Source organism: Crocodylus siamensis, chromosome 11 (assembly GCF_052110815.1).
Source record: "Crocodylus siamensis isolate JL-2025a chromosome 11, ASM5211081v1, whole genome shotgun sequence".
Lineage (NCBI taxonomy): Eukaryota > Metazoa > Chordata > Crocodylia > Crocodylidae > Crocodylus > Crocodylus siamensis.
Window position 1 is genome coordinate 50327513 of NC_143405.1, and position 13893 is coordinate 50341405.

General features: G+C 41.7%; 2 long non-coding RNA genes across 3 annotated transcripts in view; one reads left to right on the forward strand and one right to left on the reverse strand.

Moving 5' to 3' along the window:
- LOC149855858 (uncharacterized) overlaps positions 1–13893 on the forward strand; it is a 186740-nt gene that overhangs the window by 9933 nt on the left and 162914 nt on the right. The gene's annotated exons all lie outside the window — the stretch shown is intronic.
- Positions 1245–10249, reverse strand: LOC149855859 (uncharacterized). Its single transcript, XR_016438578.1, has 3 exons — positions 10075–10249; positions 2904–3082; positions 1245–1798 (listed from the first exon to the last, which is right to left on the reverse strand). It is a non-coding gene; the product is annotated as an uncharacterized LOC149855859 (long non-coding RNA).

Sequence of the window (13893 nt, forward strand, 5' to 3'; positions counted from 1 at the left end):
ATATGCTCAGAGGTGGAGGAGGGGGGCATTTTAATTAGAGTGACTCCTGGACAGCCACTCTAATTAAAATATATTAAACGCCTGCACATTTTTAAATGGCTGCAGGATGCTTTATCTAAAGCTCATTCAACACATTCAACAAGGTTTAGATAAAGCACCCCCATAGCCATTTTAAGACATGCAGGGGCTTAATACACGTGATGGTGAGACAATACTGGAGCATCCATCAAGCACGTATAGAGGAAGCCAAAAGGCTAAACTAAAAGTACAGACCAGAAAGTCAGTATTTCAGAGAAAAAGCTAATAAAATTTGTGAGCGACTTGCCCCAGGAAAGAACCCCGCACTTGCCTGTTTCCTAAGCATGCGAAACTGTTGGCTTCAATGGATAAAGAAAGAAACATTGACTTTCCTTGGCTGCAGCAAAGGTTTATGGCAACAAAAAGCAAGGCAAACATGAGAGGACAAAGAGGGAGAGTGACATTTGCACCCACTGAATCAAAGTGGTTGTCACAGATTCATCCAGTGTAAGGTTAGAATGGACCGTTATGTTCACCTTGTATGAGCAGCCATATACCACTGGCCCAAGAACCTCACCTGCTCGTCTTGGTCAACAGTAGAGGCATTTTCTAAGTATTTCCCAACATTGCTAACTGCAGTTGAGATCTACCAGTCCTAGCAAATTTGAGAACTTTAATGAAGGCTGGATCTTGCCTTTATACTATGTAGTATTTTGACCAGCTCTGTTCTAAGATGGATTAGATATTAGGACTAGACAAAAAAATAATCTATTTTGGGAGATGTTTTTAAAGACATCTCCCCCCTGTTCCCAATTCATTAGAAGTGTTCAAGTTTAATTATTACAGTTGATTAATTGATTAGTAGCTTTTGAACACAAAGTATTTTTCAGGTGCCCTGAAGAAAGGCACTTCCCTTCTCCCCCAATAGCTTTTTCCACAGGTATACAGTTGGTCCAGTAAAAGAGAGCACCAAAAGAACCTGCTTTTTGCAAGTTTAATTAGATTTTTTTTAACTGAAATCTTTTTGGGTTATTAATTAATTCATCTCATTCTTTTGGGATAAAAAAAAATCACACCAGAGGAAATTGGGTACTTCCTTGGCAGAAGGAAGCAAAAATGTAGAATACATTTACATTTGAAAATTGATCATACCTTTTTATTTTTTTTACTAAAAATGTGTATCAAAGCAGATATTTTTCATCTTCTATAGTTAAAGACATGGTGTTTGAAATCATTAGTGCCAATCCATCTGAACCAGGGCTCTCATTGTTAACGCTACTACTGCTCTACTGAAGTGCAATATGCTGCAGATTTTGCTTAGGAGAGGGTGATATTATCATGCTGTCATTTATTTTAAGATTAAGAATAAAACAGCAGTCTCAAAAGTACAGTAGAAACAGAAAATATCCAAAGAAATGTATCTTGGGGAATGAAAGCAGAGCAGAGAAAAAAGAGAACTTTGCAGTCCAGAAATGTTGATTCAGGTAAATCGTTCTGGGCATCAGAAAGAGGTTCTGATCATTGAGGATGAACAGTCCAGACTCTTTGCTGAAGAGAAAATAAGTCACGTGGTGAAGTCAATTAAATTACTATATTTATTCTCTAAAAAATGCATCTGAAATTGTCCTTCCATTATTCTGTTTCAAAGCTGAGTACAGTCCAGGCCACTTTGCCACAATCGGCCAACCTGTTTTGTAGTGCCACTTTGAGTTCAGGGAGAGACCACCAGGATGACTTTGTTGCATTGTCTTCTAAAGTGGATGGTAATTCTGTCCTGACACTGTGGGAAAGAAGTACAGGGTGATTTGATGGGTTGTCTAGCCTTGTAAAGTAGCAGCTAAATAAAGTACGGTTAATAGAGCTAAAGATATACAGCCTAGCTCTTAAAGATGATTAAGAAGACATTTGAAAACAAGCTGCACGTATTTGAAGGGCATTGCCATTAAGGAAAGAAATAATTGTAGAGAGAAAGAAACCTGGAAGTGAGAGAATGACGCTGAGCAAAAGAACAACTAAGCTGAGCATTGATAAACTCATTTCCTAGCCATAAAATCAGTGTGACACTGAGGAATACAGCAAAGACTCTGTCCCAGTTCTTTTACATGAGACTGGCCAGAAGGGCCTTGTCAAACAGTTATTTTACCATATTTCAGTCATGGAGATAGTCTAGGCCAGTGGTTTCCAAACTTTTTTGATCGTGCACCCCTATCAGTAAAAAAATTTTTGAGCACGCACCCCCAATATATGTATAGTTATATAAATATAAATAGAAGCTCTAATATTTTCTTCCCGCACCCCAATGGATTGTCTTGCGCACCTCACTTTGGAGACCACTGGTCTAGGCAGCAGCCTAAAGCTAAATAAGGAAATGGTCTGGATGATACAGGAAACCTTTTCAGTCTGCAGTTCTAGGGAGTGGTTCATTGAAACCAAAACTGAAGACAGGGTCTTACTGAATGAGCTCCGTGAAGGGAGTTAAATCTGCAGTGTCTGACAGAATAATTTTCCATGCAGTTTGCAGTGGGACCTCCCCGGGGGCATGAAGGGTGTCTCTGACTCAGGCTCGAGTCAGTGCAGCTGACGCATGCAGATGTTGGAATCTTCTACTTGTGCTTGTGAGTGCCAAAGTGTGACGGTGTATATACAACTGCAGAAGCATCCTTGGGGGGGGGGCCAAGGACAAAGGTCAAGGCCTCCAGGTATATGCAAATGTACTTACACTTAGCTGTATCAAATTCCATATGATTGGTGTCTATTGTTGTTTGACACATCCATCCTGTCCCCTCACGGAGTTGCTTCAGTTAGCTGAAGCTGTTCCCTGCCCTTGTCTTGGCTTCATTATCTTACAAGGAAGATTAAACAGAGATGGGCATGATTCTGCCTACCTGTCATTTCCAATCATTTAATTCCACTTTCCTGTGGATTTGTAGGTGAAGACCTGCTCCAGTAAGTCCTCTGGTACATCCGGTTGAAATCTAGGTTCTGATCAGCAGCCAGCACCGAGGCCAATGTCACGGCTTTCCCAGGGAAAGCTCTTAGCAGTTTGTTCGGGACGTTGCCTGTACTGACATGCAGAGAATGTACAGTGAGACGATGTGAGCAAGAAAACCTTCATAATTCTCTGGCCAGACAAGGCATTTAGGTCTATGCTTTGTCTAATCATTTATTACAACAGGTGCAATTTATTTTTAGGTATCAAAATTCATCCAGAACATTAGCTCTCATGGGCAAATTCTGTCCCCATCTCCACCAGTGCAGCAAACCACAGGCTCAGTGGAGCCAGTGTGTAGCAGGGAGGAGTCAGTAAACTGAGAGCCTGCAGGGAGGATGCCACTTTACACACCACAGAGAAAAACTGTTCAGAAGCACCTCTTGCAGACAGAGACTCCATTGCAATGAGTATTCCCAACCCCTTCTCCCGATAAAAGGACAAGGACGTGAGCCAGAGAAGCTGCTCTAACTGGCTGAAATAGTAGCCAAAGGGTGGCTCCACTGTGAGTCCTAAGCTGGGAGGGAGAATTCTTCCTCCTTCTTGCCTCCCTGGTGTCCCCTAGTGCCCAGATCAATTCCTCAGGCTTGAGTCAGGATTTGGGCCTCCGTATACCTATAATTCAAAACACATGCGATGGGGTCACCAACAGGTGCGACAGAGCAGTAGTGGACACTTGTTATAATTAGGAAACAAGCCCGGCAACAGCACTACATCCCAGTGACCATCCTGCCTTTGCAGTAACTAATGTAAAAATACCTTGGTGTATTTATAGTCTGGCATCATCATCTTTGCACACTGTCAAGGAGAAGACCTCCCTCAATAATGTTCTTGTGTTTGGCTGATAGTAAATAAAAGTGACTGACAAGTTCATAGTGGCTTTCATCCAAAAAGCCTAAAATGATTTGGAAATGACTTGCCTGCCTACTGAACAAAAGAACAATAGTCTCATCTATATATTTCAAAGTAATATAGCATAATTAACAATCCCATTGCCCTCAAGGATTCTGTATCAAGCTAGGGTGTTTTATGCCCATTGAGAATTTTAAGTGTTCTCCAAACTGAATCTCCAAACTTTATAAGGTCTACCCATTGCTGCCTAGGATCCAAATTTGTTGATTTGGGTTTTGTTTGTATACTGCCTAGTCACTCACAAAGGTGTATATGATTTTTTCAGTCCCATTGAGCACAGTGTGGGCATAATGTCAGGCTCATGTTTTCTAACCAGGAGGCTAATGAGGTTAGGGCAGGAGTGAATAGCATATATTCCACCAAGACATTCCCAATGGTCCACCATCTGTCTTTATTAAAGCACCTTATTGATTCACATATGCCTGCATGGGTAGTTCAGTTTCCTGCTTGCAAAGGGTTCCCCTCCATTCACAGCAGGTCTCACTACTGGTGACCCTTGGTGGGAAAGTGTAGCTTGCGAGAGGTCCTTAATAATGTCTGAATTTTGCACTTGTGGGTTAGGGCCCTAATAGCAATGATTACTTATGGGCAATTGGGCAATGGAGGTTTGGTAGGTAAAAATTCTGCCTCTAGGGTTGTATTGGGAGAGAAAATTCTTTGGTGTTTCGCTGGATGAGTTGTTGCTAGTTTTCTGCTATCTTATTTCAAATAATATCATGTAAGAGGACCAGCTGGACTATTTATATGTTACACATCAGGATATCCTGTACCATCTGTCCTGGACTGTTTTATTGTGTTGCTGTGTATTGCTTTTTAAGGAGTTGCTGCATTCTCTTTGGAGATTGATACAACTCAGAGCTAGAGCAGTGGTTTTCACCCTGTGGTGTGTGGACTCCTGGGGGTCTGCAGACTATGTCTGAGGGGTCTGTGAAAGATGACTATGATCATTCGAAAGTATTTGAATACCCCCAATTACAATTCAAAGGGGTTTGTGCCTCCATTTGAAATTTTTTTGAGGTCCACAAATGAAAAATGTTGAAAGCCACTGAGTTGGAGAAACCTGTGATTTATAGAAGCACAGAGCTGAACACGGAGCCTGGGCAAACCTCACCCTTGTTTCACAACCTCACACTTGCTGCACTTTTGAACAAGAATTTGGAAGCACAGCAGGGACCTCAGTGACTCTCGTGCATGTTTAGGATCTACAGTGCTCTAGGACCTCATGGGTAATTCATCGTGTAGGCAGGTGTCTTAGCTCTGGGAACTCACTGAACAGTTTGGCTGCTCTTGTGTAGGCTCTAAATTTTCTTCTGTTTGCTTTTCCAGCCAGAATGTGCAAAGCTATCTCTGTGCTTCTAGGTTCCTGAGCTGCATGCTGTCTGGATTTCCTTTGAACTAAAGCAAACAGCTTGCATCGTCACTAGAGAAAGATCATGAACCAGTTCACTGCCCAGGGTAATTGCATAAACACAAATTTTGGTTAAGAAAATATAAGTTACTCAAGGCTAATTTAACATAAAATGTGTGGTCCCCCCCCCCCTTACTATTCTTTTAAAGCTACAAATGATTCCACTGGTTGCATGAAAACAAAAGAGGAAATCCTGTTAATTTTACCTGAGTAATCCCCACTGAGCCAAATGCTGAGTACCCTATTTTTCTTTCATCAGTTCTTTCTCACACAAACTTGTCCTGAGCTCCATAGGCCAAACTCTTATCTCAATTGTGCTGATTTAGGTTGACAGTAACTTTCACTGGAGGCTTGGCATTTCTGGATTTTCAGTGGTGTAACTGTGATCTGAATCTGATCCAATGAATATGCAATTCTTTGTGAGGTTTTTCTGGATAATAAGAGCTTGTCTACATCAGGAGTTATTCCTGACTAGATGTTCCTGATTAACCCCGTGTGTGCACATTTGTATTCCAAAAGCAGGTCCTTATTCTGAATTAGTTTAATTTGTTTAGAAAATGGATTAAACTCAGTCCAAATAAAGTACTTTATTTCAGCACAAAACCATCTACAGAGGGAATTAATCATGAACAGCTGTTTTAAATTATTAAAATTCACACTGCATTTTAAGTCAAATTAACTTCCCTGTATAAACAAGTCCCAAGGACTTAGAATTGATTAAGAACCTATGAATTTGACACTGATTTCAAAAGGGCTTTTTGTATGGATCAGGGTTATCTGAATAATAATTATGTGACTAAAATTAGCAGGACTGGGCTCCAGTTCCTTGCCCCCATCACCACCTGTTTCTATTTCCTTGAGTGTACATAGTGTATTTGTGTTGTTCTAACATGGTTTGCTGTTTAAAACTTTGCAGGTGAACTGAGTGACCAAAATGGGTATTTATTGCCAGCATTAAAGATAGGCTACAAGAGAATGCTGTGTAGTCATTTAACAAAACATAAAGCAGTTTGACCATGAAGCTAGTTCCAGCTTAATTTCTTATTATTATTTCAGATCACCATCATGCAGGGATCCAGTATGAATACAGTCCCATTATAAGGGAAGTAATGTCTGTATTTAGCCATAGAACAAGTTCATCATGCATAGCAGGACAGCTGGAGACTCTCCAAACCCCACTTCAACTAGGACCTAGTGCAGGGGTTCCCAAATTATGTTATGTGTACCCCTGGGGCTACACAAGACATCCCTGGGGGTCCATAAATTGGGAAATGGCTGATTTAATTTTTATTATAACAATAATTGGCATTTAAGTCTTAAAATATAAAATGTATGCTGGTAGGTGTATGCAGGCAGCAGATAAATCTGAAAGGGGTTCACAATAAGAAAAAGTTTGGGAACCTCTGACCTATAGGATTCCTCTCTACACAGAAAAAAGTGATTACATTTTCATACAGATCCTATCCTTGGTGCATCTCCTAAGCCAAACGCTTAATTCCAGTAACTGGCTTGTGAAATGTGGACACTTGTCCTCTTGGTCTTTGATTGATGCTCTTCAATCAGTCTACAGTTTTCTATCCAGGCATTGGATAGCAAGCTGTCTGGGACAGTGACTGCCATTTCCTTTGTCTTTATACAGCTTCTACCACAATCAGACCAACTTTCTTAGCTGCTGGTTGCTCTTGTTATGGTTGCTCCCCAAGATCTAAATACAGTCACCCTAATAGCTTTAGTTGCAATAGAAGTATTAAATAAGAGTGGCTTTCAGGCACTGGCAATAGGGGTCCAAAACAGAAGCTTAGATGGGAAAGCCTGTATCCCATGAGATACAGGCAGTTCATTACCTCATGCAGCTGAAAATAAATAGGAATGTTTGTTTTTCTCCAAGGGCAATGTGCTTTCCTCCTTCCAATGTCACCAAGATGAACTAGCTAATAGTCTGGAAACAGTGCGGATATATGTGTGCCTGTCCCTTGGGTAAAGTGCTGAAGGGATGTGGGTGTTTGGGATATTGCTGGAAAGCTCTCAGATAAAGCATTGCATCTAAGCAGTCATGAGTTATACCAAATGGGAACAATTCTGGGAAACAACACTTTTATCATGGATACCTAGTGTTAATTTTTAAACCATTATTAATATTATTTTTTCAATAATAATAATTTCTTGTGCTCAGGAGGTTTGTGCAGCTATCCTTGATGTAGAGTTATTGCCTCTTGGTTCTTGAGGCCTTCTTGAATCCAACACTCAATGAAAAATGTTTTTCAAGCCATATTATTCTCTAGATACTTCAATTCAGTGGAAAAGGAACCAAAAGGAACTTACTATGAGAAATCCAAAATTCTGTAAAGGGATTTAAAGGGATGTCAGAGGTTTAAATATTTTTGTTACAATTTGGAATAATCAGGGGATTTTGTGTGTTATTTTGCCATGTTAAATTAGGAAAAATATGAGATCCTATTAGGAAGAAAAATAGGGCTGAAGCATAAACATAAGAAGTGCCATACTGAGTCAAACCAATGGCCCATCTAGCCTAGTATCTTGTCTCCAACAGTGGCAGAAGTGGATGCTATAGAGGGAAAGCACTGAATAGGGTATATCTAGAGTGATCTATCTCCTATTCACTGCCCCCATGGCATCCACAGTTATAGGTTTAGAGATGCCAAAGAAAATATCACCAATTTTCTGTAACAGGCAAATAAGTAAAGACACCTCCTCTTGAAGAATACCAGATCCCATCTCCTCTGTAGTTCTCCTTTCCCATTTATACCAGCTCTGGCCTCCAGTTCCCTTCCTTTCTGAGGTTAAGGGCCTGTTCTTGAGCCATGAATGGCTCAGGATCTAGCTATATCAGCAACTATATCCCATCAAGAATACCACAGTCCCCTAAAACAACACAGTTTACAAAGCCATGATGATGATATTCAAACTGGAAATAAAGTATTATTAGTTGAGAACATTCAGCTGTGAAACAGGCTTTCAAAGGAGATTAAACTGCCCACATGTCTGACTGCCCTTAGGACATGTTACAATACACTACTTTTGGAAAAAGATTTCCCACTGAAAGTGGAATGATTTTTTTTTTAAGTAGTGCTTCTTATAACCAGTAAAATGTAACCACTCATGTAAACAGGGAGCAGACATAACATAGTCCTACCCCCAGATACTATGATCTAGTGCAGAATTACTGTGGAAGAAATCAGGGGCAAAGCTGCCCCCATGAAAGTGTTGCATGTCTGCCACTATCCTGGGTTTAGGCTACCTAGTGTTGAGGTGCTATATTTGCTCAGTAGGTCCCAGTACAATTTATATCGTGCTGATGTGTCATGTCCATGCCCTCTGGCTACCAAAACAGGATTCTTAAAGAACAAATGCTTATTAAAGTAGGCTGCCCAATGTCAATCTTTCTACTCACCTCGAAGGTGAATTCTTCAGTACTTGTAGTTCCTCTCAATGAAGAGAACATATTGGACTTGGCTTAATTTAAATGTAATTTAATTGTAATTTAAATGTAAAGGGGATGATTTATTCAGGCTGCTAAGTACAGGCTCTGTAATTCTAACTGACTTTTCAACTCCCAAATCTAATTAAACTACCTGTTCTGCTTCAGTTCACCACTCAGGGTCTCCCTAAGATCTGGCCTGGACCTGGCAGTTATGGACATAACTCTTTAATAGGCTATGGAAGATACAGCTGTTGCTTTTCCTCGAAGGTGAATTCTTCAGGCCTTTCTGCAAGAGGCATTTTCAGCCTTTCCTTAATGTCCAGTGTCCAGAATAGTTATTGCTCTCCCTCCTTAGGTACTTCGACCCAGCAAAGCTGAGTCCTTGCATGCTGAATATGAGCATGATTTGGCTTGCACACAAGCAGGTACAATGAAGCATAAATTAGGCCTTACTCATCTCCAGATAGACGCCCCTGTATCTTGAATCTATTTCCAAGGGTTCTGAATCTGGAATGGAAAGAGCTGTCTGTGAGCACCTTGGACAGCCTCTGCCTCTTTCAGAAACTCTGTTGGATGTTGGTGTAGATGTGTAAAGCTGGAAACTGGGGCTTTACTTGTGCAGACCCGAACAAAAATAGTTGTACTGCAGGAGAAGATGTTGGAATCTCCCTCTGCTCCTCCACCTTTTGCCTCATGCAGACTACCTTAGAACTGGGCTCCATTCCCTTTGACAGAGAGCTTTGAAATGTTTGGCTTTCATTTCAGTGCATTTTAAAGGACATTTCTGAAGTCATGAACTTTGCCATGGAAATCATCTGTCTCCTTCCAACACAGAGACAAGGAAGAAAGCGGAGCTCCAGGAGCTATTGAAGGAGATGGCAATAAGTTTGTCAGTGAGGAAGGAGGTGAGCCTAGAAAGCAAAGCCATAGAAGCCAAGGTTAGAAGGAAAGTGGAGGAAGCAATCAACTATGTCAAAGGCAGTAGGAAGGTTGAGTCTGATGCAGAAATGTGTTCCCTAGGTGGAAGTATTAGCACCTTGTATCAGGTCAGAAGCTAGAGCTAGAGGGGGCTCAAGGGGGAGACTAAGGCACAGGAAGTCAAGGCGTTGAGTCAAAATTATTTGACTCTTGAACTGTGCATTGAACAAAAACAACTTGTGCTTGAGGCTGCTTAATGGTGGGCAAAAAACCTGCATATAAAAAAACACAGCTTCTTGTTTCAGGAAAATACAGACAAAGCAGTGACGTGTGGAAGTAAACAACGGGGCGATTGGTGATTGCGAGGGGCAGTTTTTGAGTGCTCACCTTGTGACACAGTAGAGGAGATGGATGTTTCAAAAAGTGGGGTTCAGCATCTCTTCTACAAGCTTTCTCTGTAGCTTTGGGCTGCATCACTTCCCTGCAGGAGCAATAATGTCTTCCTAGCTTGAGGACTGTTTGTGAGTCCTAATAAATGTGTGCAGTGCACCTGAAGATCTTCAGATGAAAGGTGAGAGAGGAGTGCAGAGAGTTGGTAGGATGCCAGTCCCCTTCAGACTCTCAGGACAAACTGTCCATGAGGAGGGGAGTGTGCGTGTCGGGGGGAATCTGAAAGAATTCATTTGAGGAAGCCTGTTTATCAGAAAATCATGCACTGCTGCTTCCCTCTGAACTGTTTGTTGCCTTCCTTGGAATGAAAGAATGTAGGACATGTGAAGGGAGAGTTGCCAGCAAAGTTTTTGTAAATGTAATGAATAGGCAGTGTTTATGCTCGGAGGGGTCTTGGGCTCGTCAGGTTCACATCTGCTTTAAGTTAGTCTTTTTTTTTATTTTTTTAGTTTAACACATTGAAAACTGCACAAAGCCCTCCTGCCCTCAGGCACAAAGGAAAAACCTCAACAACATCCTCCGACCTCGCCACCAGCCTGCTTCTCAACAAACATTTCCTGGTGAACACAAATGAGCCGAGGAATGGCTGGAAGACGGGTGCTTAATTGCAGCTTCTGGTGATAGGCAACTTGGAAAGACTAGGATGGAGAAAAGATAATGAGGGTCTGATTTGGCTAGTAGTGGGCTCTGGCCACAATTGGCGGCTCCAAGGAGCTCGAATCAAGACAATTATGCTTGAGTACATGATAGATTTTCAGCTGAGCCAGCCAGCTGGGGCCAGCGCAAGAGAAGAGAAGAATGCTGCCTCCAGAGTGCTTACCCCACTTCTCAGCAAAGCTGGTTTTAAATCATCTTTGAACCCTGTATTTATTTGGGGATTTGTCGACCTGCATGGCCCTTGGAGTTAGTTACCCCGAGGCTGCTCCTGGTGCTCCATAGCTATGATGAAGTGTCCTGTATAAGGCCCCTTCTTGCTCCCAGTCTGGCCCATGCACCAGAAGTGAGAGGGGACAAAGAGCTTCTGACAGCTCTGGACACATAGTGCTCTTTACGCCAATGGTATTTTACTGGGATTGATTCTCCCTGCAGGCAAAACTTTAGTAGAGCTGCCGTGGGCTGTGGGGAGCAGCTTCAGCAGGTGCTCAGAGGGAGCCTGCTCTGGGTGAGGTGGCAGTGTGGGGGTAGAAATGGTCTCAGCTGGAAGCTGCTCAGTAGAGTGGACAGTCCCCTCCGAGGCCTCCTCTTCCTCACCAAGGCATTTCAAGGGAAAACCTCTGTGGATGTTTCAGCTGTTTACATCAAGGACAGCATAGGAGACCTTGTGAAAGTGAAGCATGCTTGAGAACATACACATGAGCATGTGAACATATCTGTTTGTGAGCACTGGCATGAAACTGAGCATATGTATGCAAGTCAACATACCAAAGTCATCGACACACACCTCTATTCAGTAATGAGGACTATCCCTGGAACTCTGATATCGAGTCCAGTGCAGTGGCTACCAGTAGATTCAAACATTACTTCTCCTATTCGACAGAATGCAGCAGCATGCAGATAAATAATGTGTATCAATAGTAATCCGGATCTTTCCATGCACAGAGAGCTTCAAGATCTTCCAACTCATCACATGATTTCACAAAAAACTTTTTGAACCTGAACCGAGCACCTCCTATACCTTGGAGGAAAGCTTGGGCAGAAAACATTTTTCCAAATAAACACCTTGTGTCCAACAATGCAACAACCAGGCTTCAACCTTCCACGGAGTATGTGGACAACCCTTAATAGGGTACACACTGGACCACCTGATGTACAAGTGGTGCCCAAAAACATCACCTGGCTGTGACTGTGGAAACCCTGACCAAACAATGCGTCACGTAATAATAACATCCTGCCCCAGGTACATGTTTGAGGGTGACATCCTGGAATACTTGCTTTCTAGCAGGGCATTGGTCTGGTTGGGGAATTTGGAATTAAAACTGTAACAGTAACTCTTACTCCTAAAGCCTTACGAAAGAAGAAGATGATGTAGTGGCACAATTGCAGGGGTGCACGTGTGTACACAGGGATGCATTTGTAGTTACAGGTGTGGGACTGAGTTTGCATGTGCCATACAGGATTGTACATGATAATGCATTTATATGCAAACAGGTATGTATGTACTTATTTGAAAGGAAACGTTGCATGTGTGCATGCATATCTGCCAATGTGAACACCTGGGTGTGTATGTAAACCTCATTATACAGGGCCAACCCCTCATGCTTCTCAGTAGCACTGAAATCACCTCTTTATTTTACTTGAAAATCATTACTCTTACTGATAATCCTGCAAAGCCCCAGTTGCAGCATGACGGGATCTCAGTTCTCCATTTTTCGCTACCTGTAAGTGAAAGGGACTAAAAACAATAAGACTGAACAGATTCAAATCTCACTCTCCCTTAAGAGGTTAACCCGAAACCTATGAGAAGGCTTAGCAATATGTTTTCTCTGCAGGAACAGAAGGAAGCTAGTTAGCAGATGATACGAGCAAAGAGTTTGCTGGGATGCAGGTTGGGAGATGGGGAGAGAGAATACATGTAGGATGTCTTCTGTCCATCTGTCCCCACCCCACTACTGACCAGCACTGGCCCTAATTCATTGTGTCAGCTAGGTGACCATCACTAGCTGTTCCTTCTTTGCTGGATTAGTTGCTATTAATGACTGTTGTATTTTTAGATGGCAAATCTCAAGCTGCGACAGTGGCTTTTTGTGTGTAGCTTTTTATTTTGGAGCTGGTTATAATTTAACATTAAGCTCTTTTGGCATCTGATAGACAAGCTCAGTTCAAAACAAGCAAACAAACACAAAACACCCAGCCAGCAACAAAGGAGGACATTGTTACTGCTTATGTAAGGGTAAGATCTATACTGGGGGCTCCAAAGATTCAGTGAGTCCCTCCCACTATTGAGCTGATTAGAGGTTTGAGCAGTCACACGGTGGGACAGAGGGTTGCATAAGAGGCAATTGGAGTGTTGTCCCTTCTTCTAAATGTACATGGCACACAGGATTTATGGATGCCCTGGGGTTTTTAGGCAGATGGCTGAGTTTGCCAGTGTCTGATATTAATAACTTATCAGACTGAAAGGATTAATGCAAGAAAAGGAAAATAAAGCCTAGTATTTTTCTATTTATTATGTTTCTGAAGGACAAAGAACAACACTCAGCTGGTATAAATCCATGTAGCTCTATTGAAGTCAGTGCTTCTATACTGATTAACACCAGCTGAGGACCTGATCATATTTCAATACAGATTCATGGTTGAAAAAATGGGCTTTTGCCTCTCTTTCTCTCTTTTTTTCCCTCACAAAAAAGCCTAAACTGTTTTGTTTCTGTTTTGAGTTTTTTTAAAGGTTTTACTTTCTCATGATTTGTGTGTGTGCTTGTGGTTGTGTATGCTCAAATCATCCCTATCTGAACCACCCCATGCTAGTGTTTGTCAACCTGCACTTAAAAACTTACAGTGATGGAGATTTTATAGCACCTCTAGGGAATCTGTCAGTGCCTGTTATTATTATTTGTATTATTATTATTAACACCTATATCTCCTTGCAGTTTAAGCCCATTGCTTCTTGTCCTCTTGCCCTTGCTTCTTGTTTGTTTCTGCAAGCATAGAGAGCAGTTGATCACTATGCTGTCTATGGTAGCCCTTTTTTAAATTTGAAGTCATTTACTGTCACTGTTACACTTCAATGCAAATGAGCAAAATGAGCAATCTGTAGTA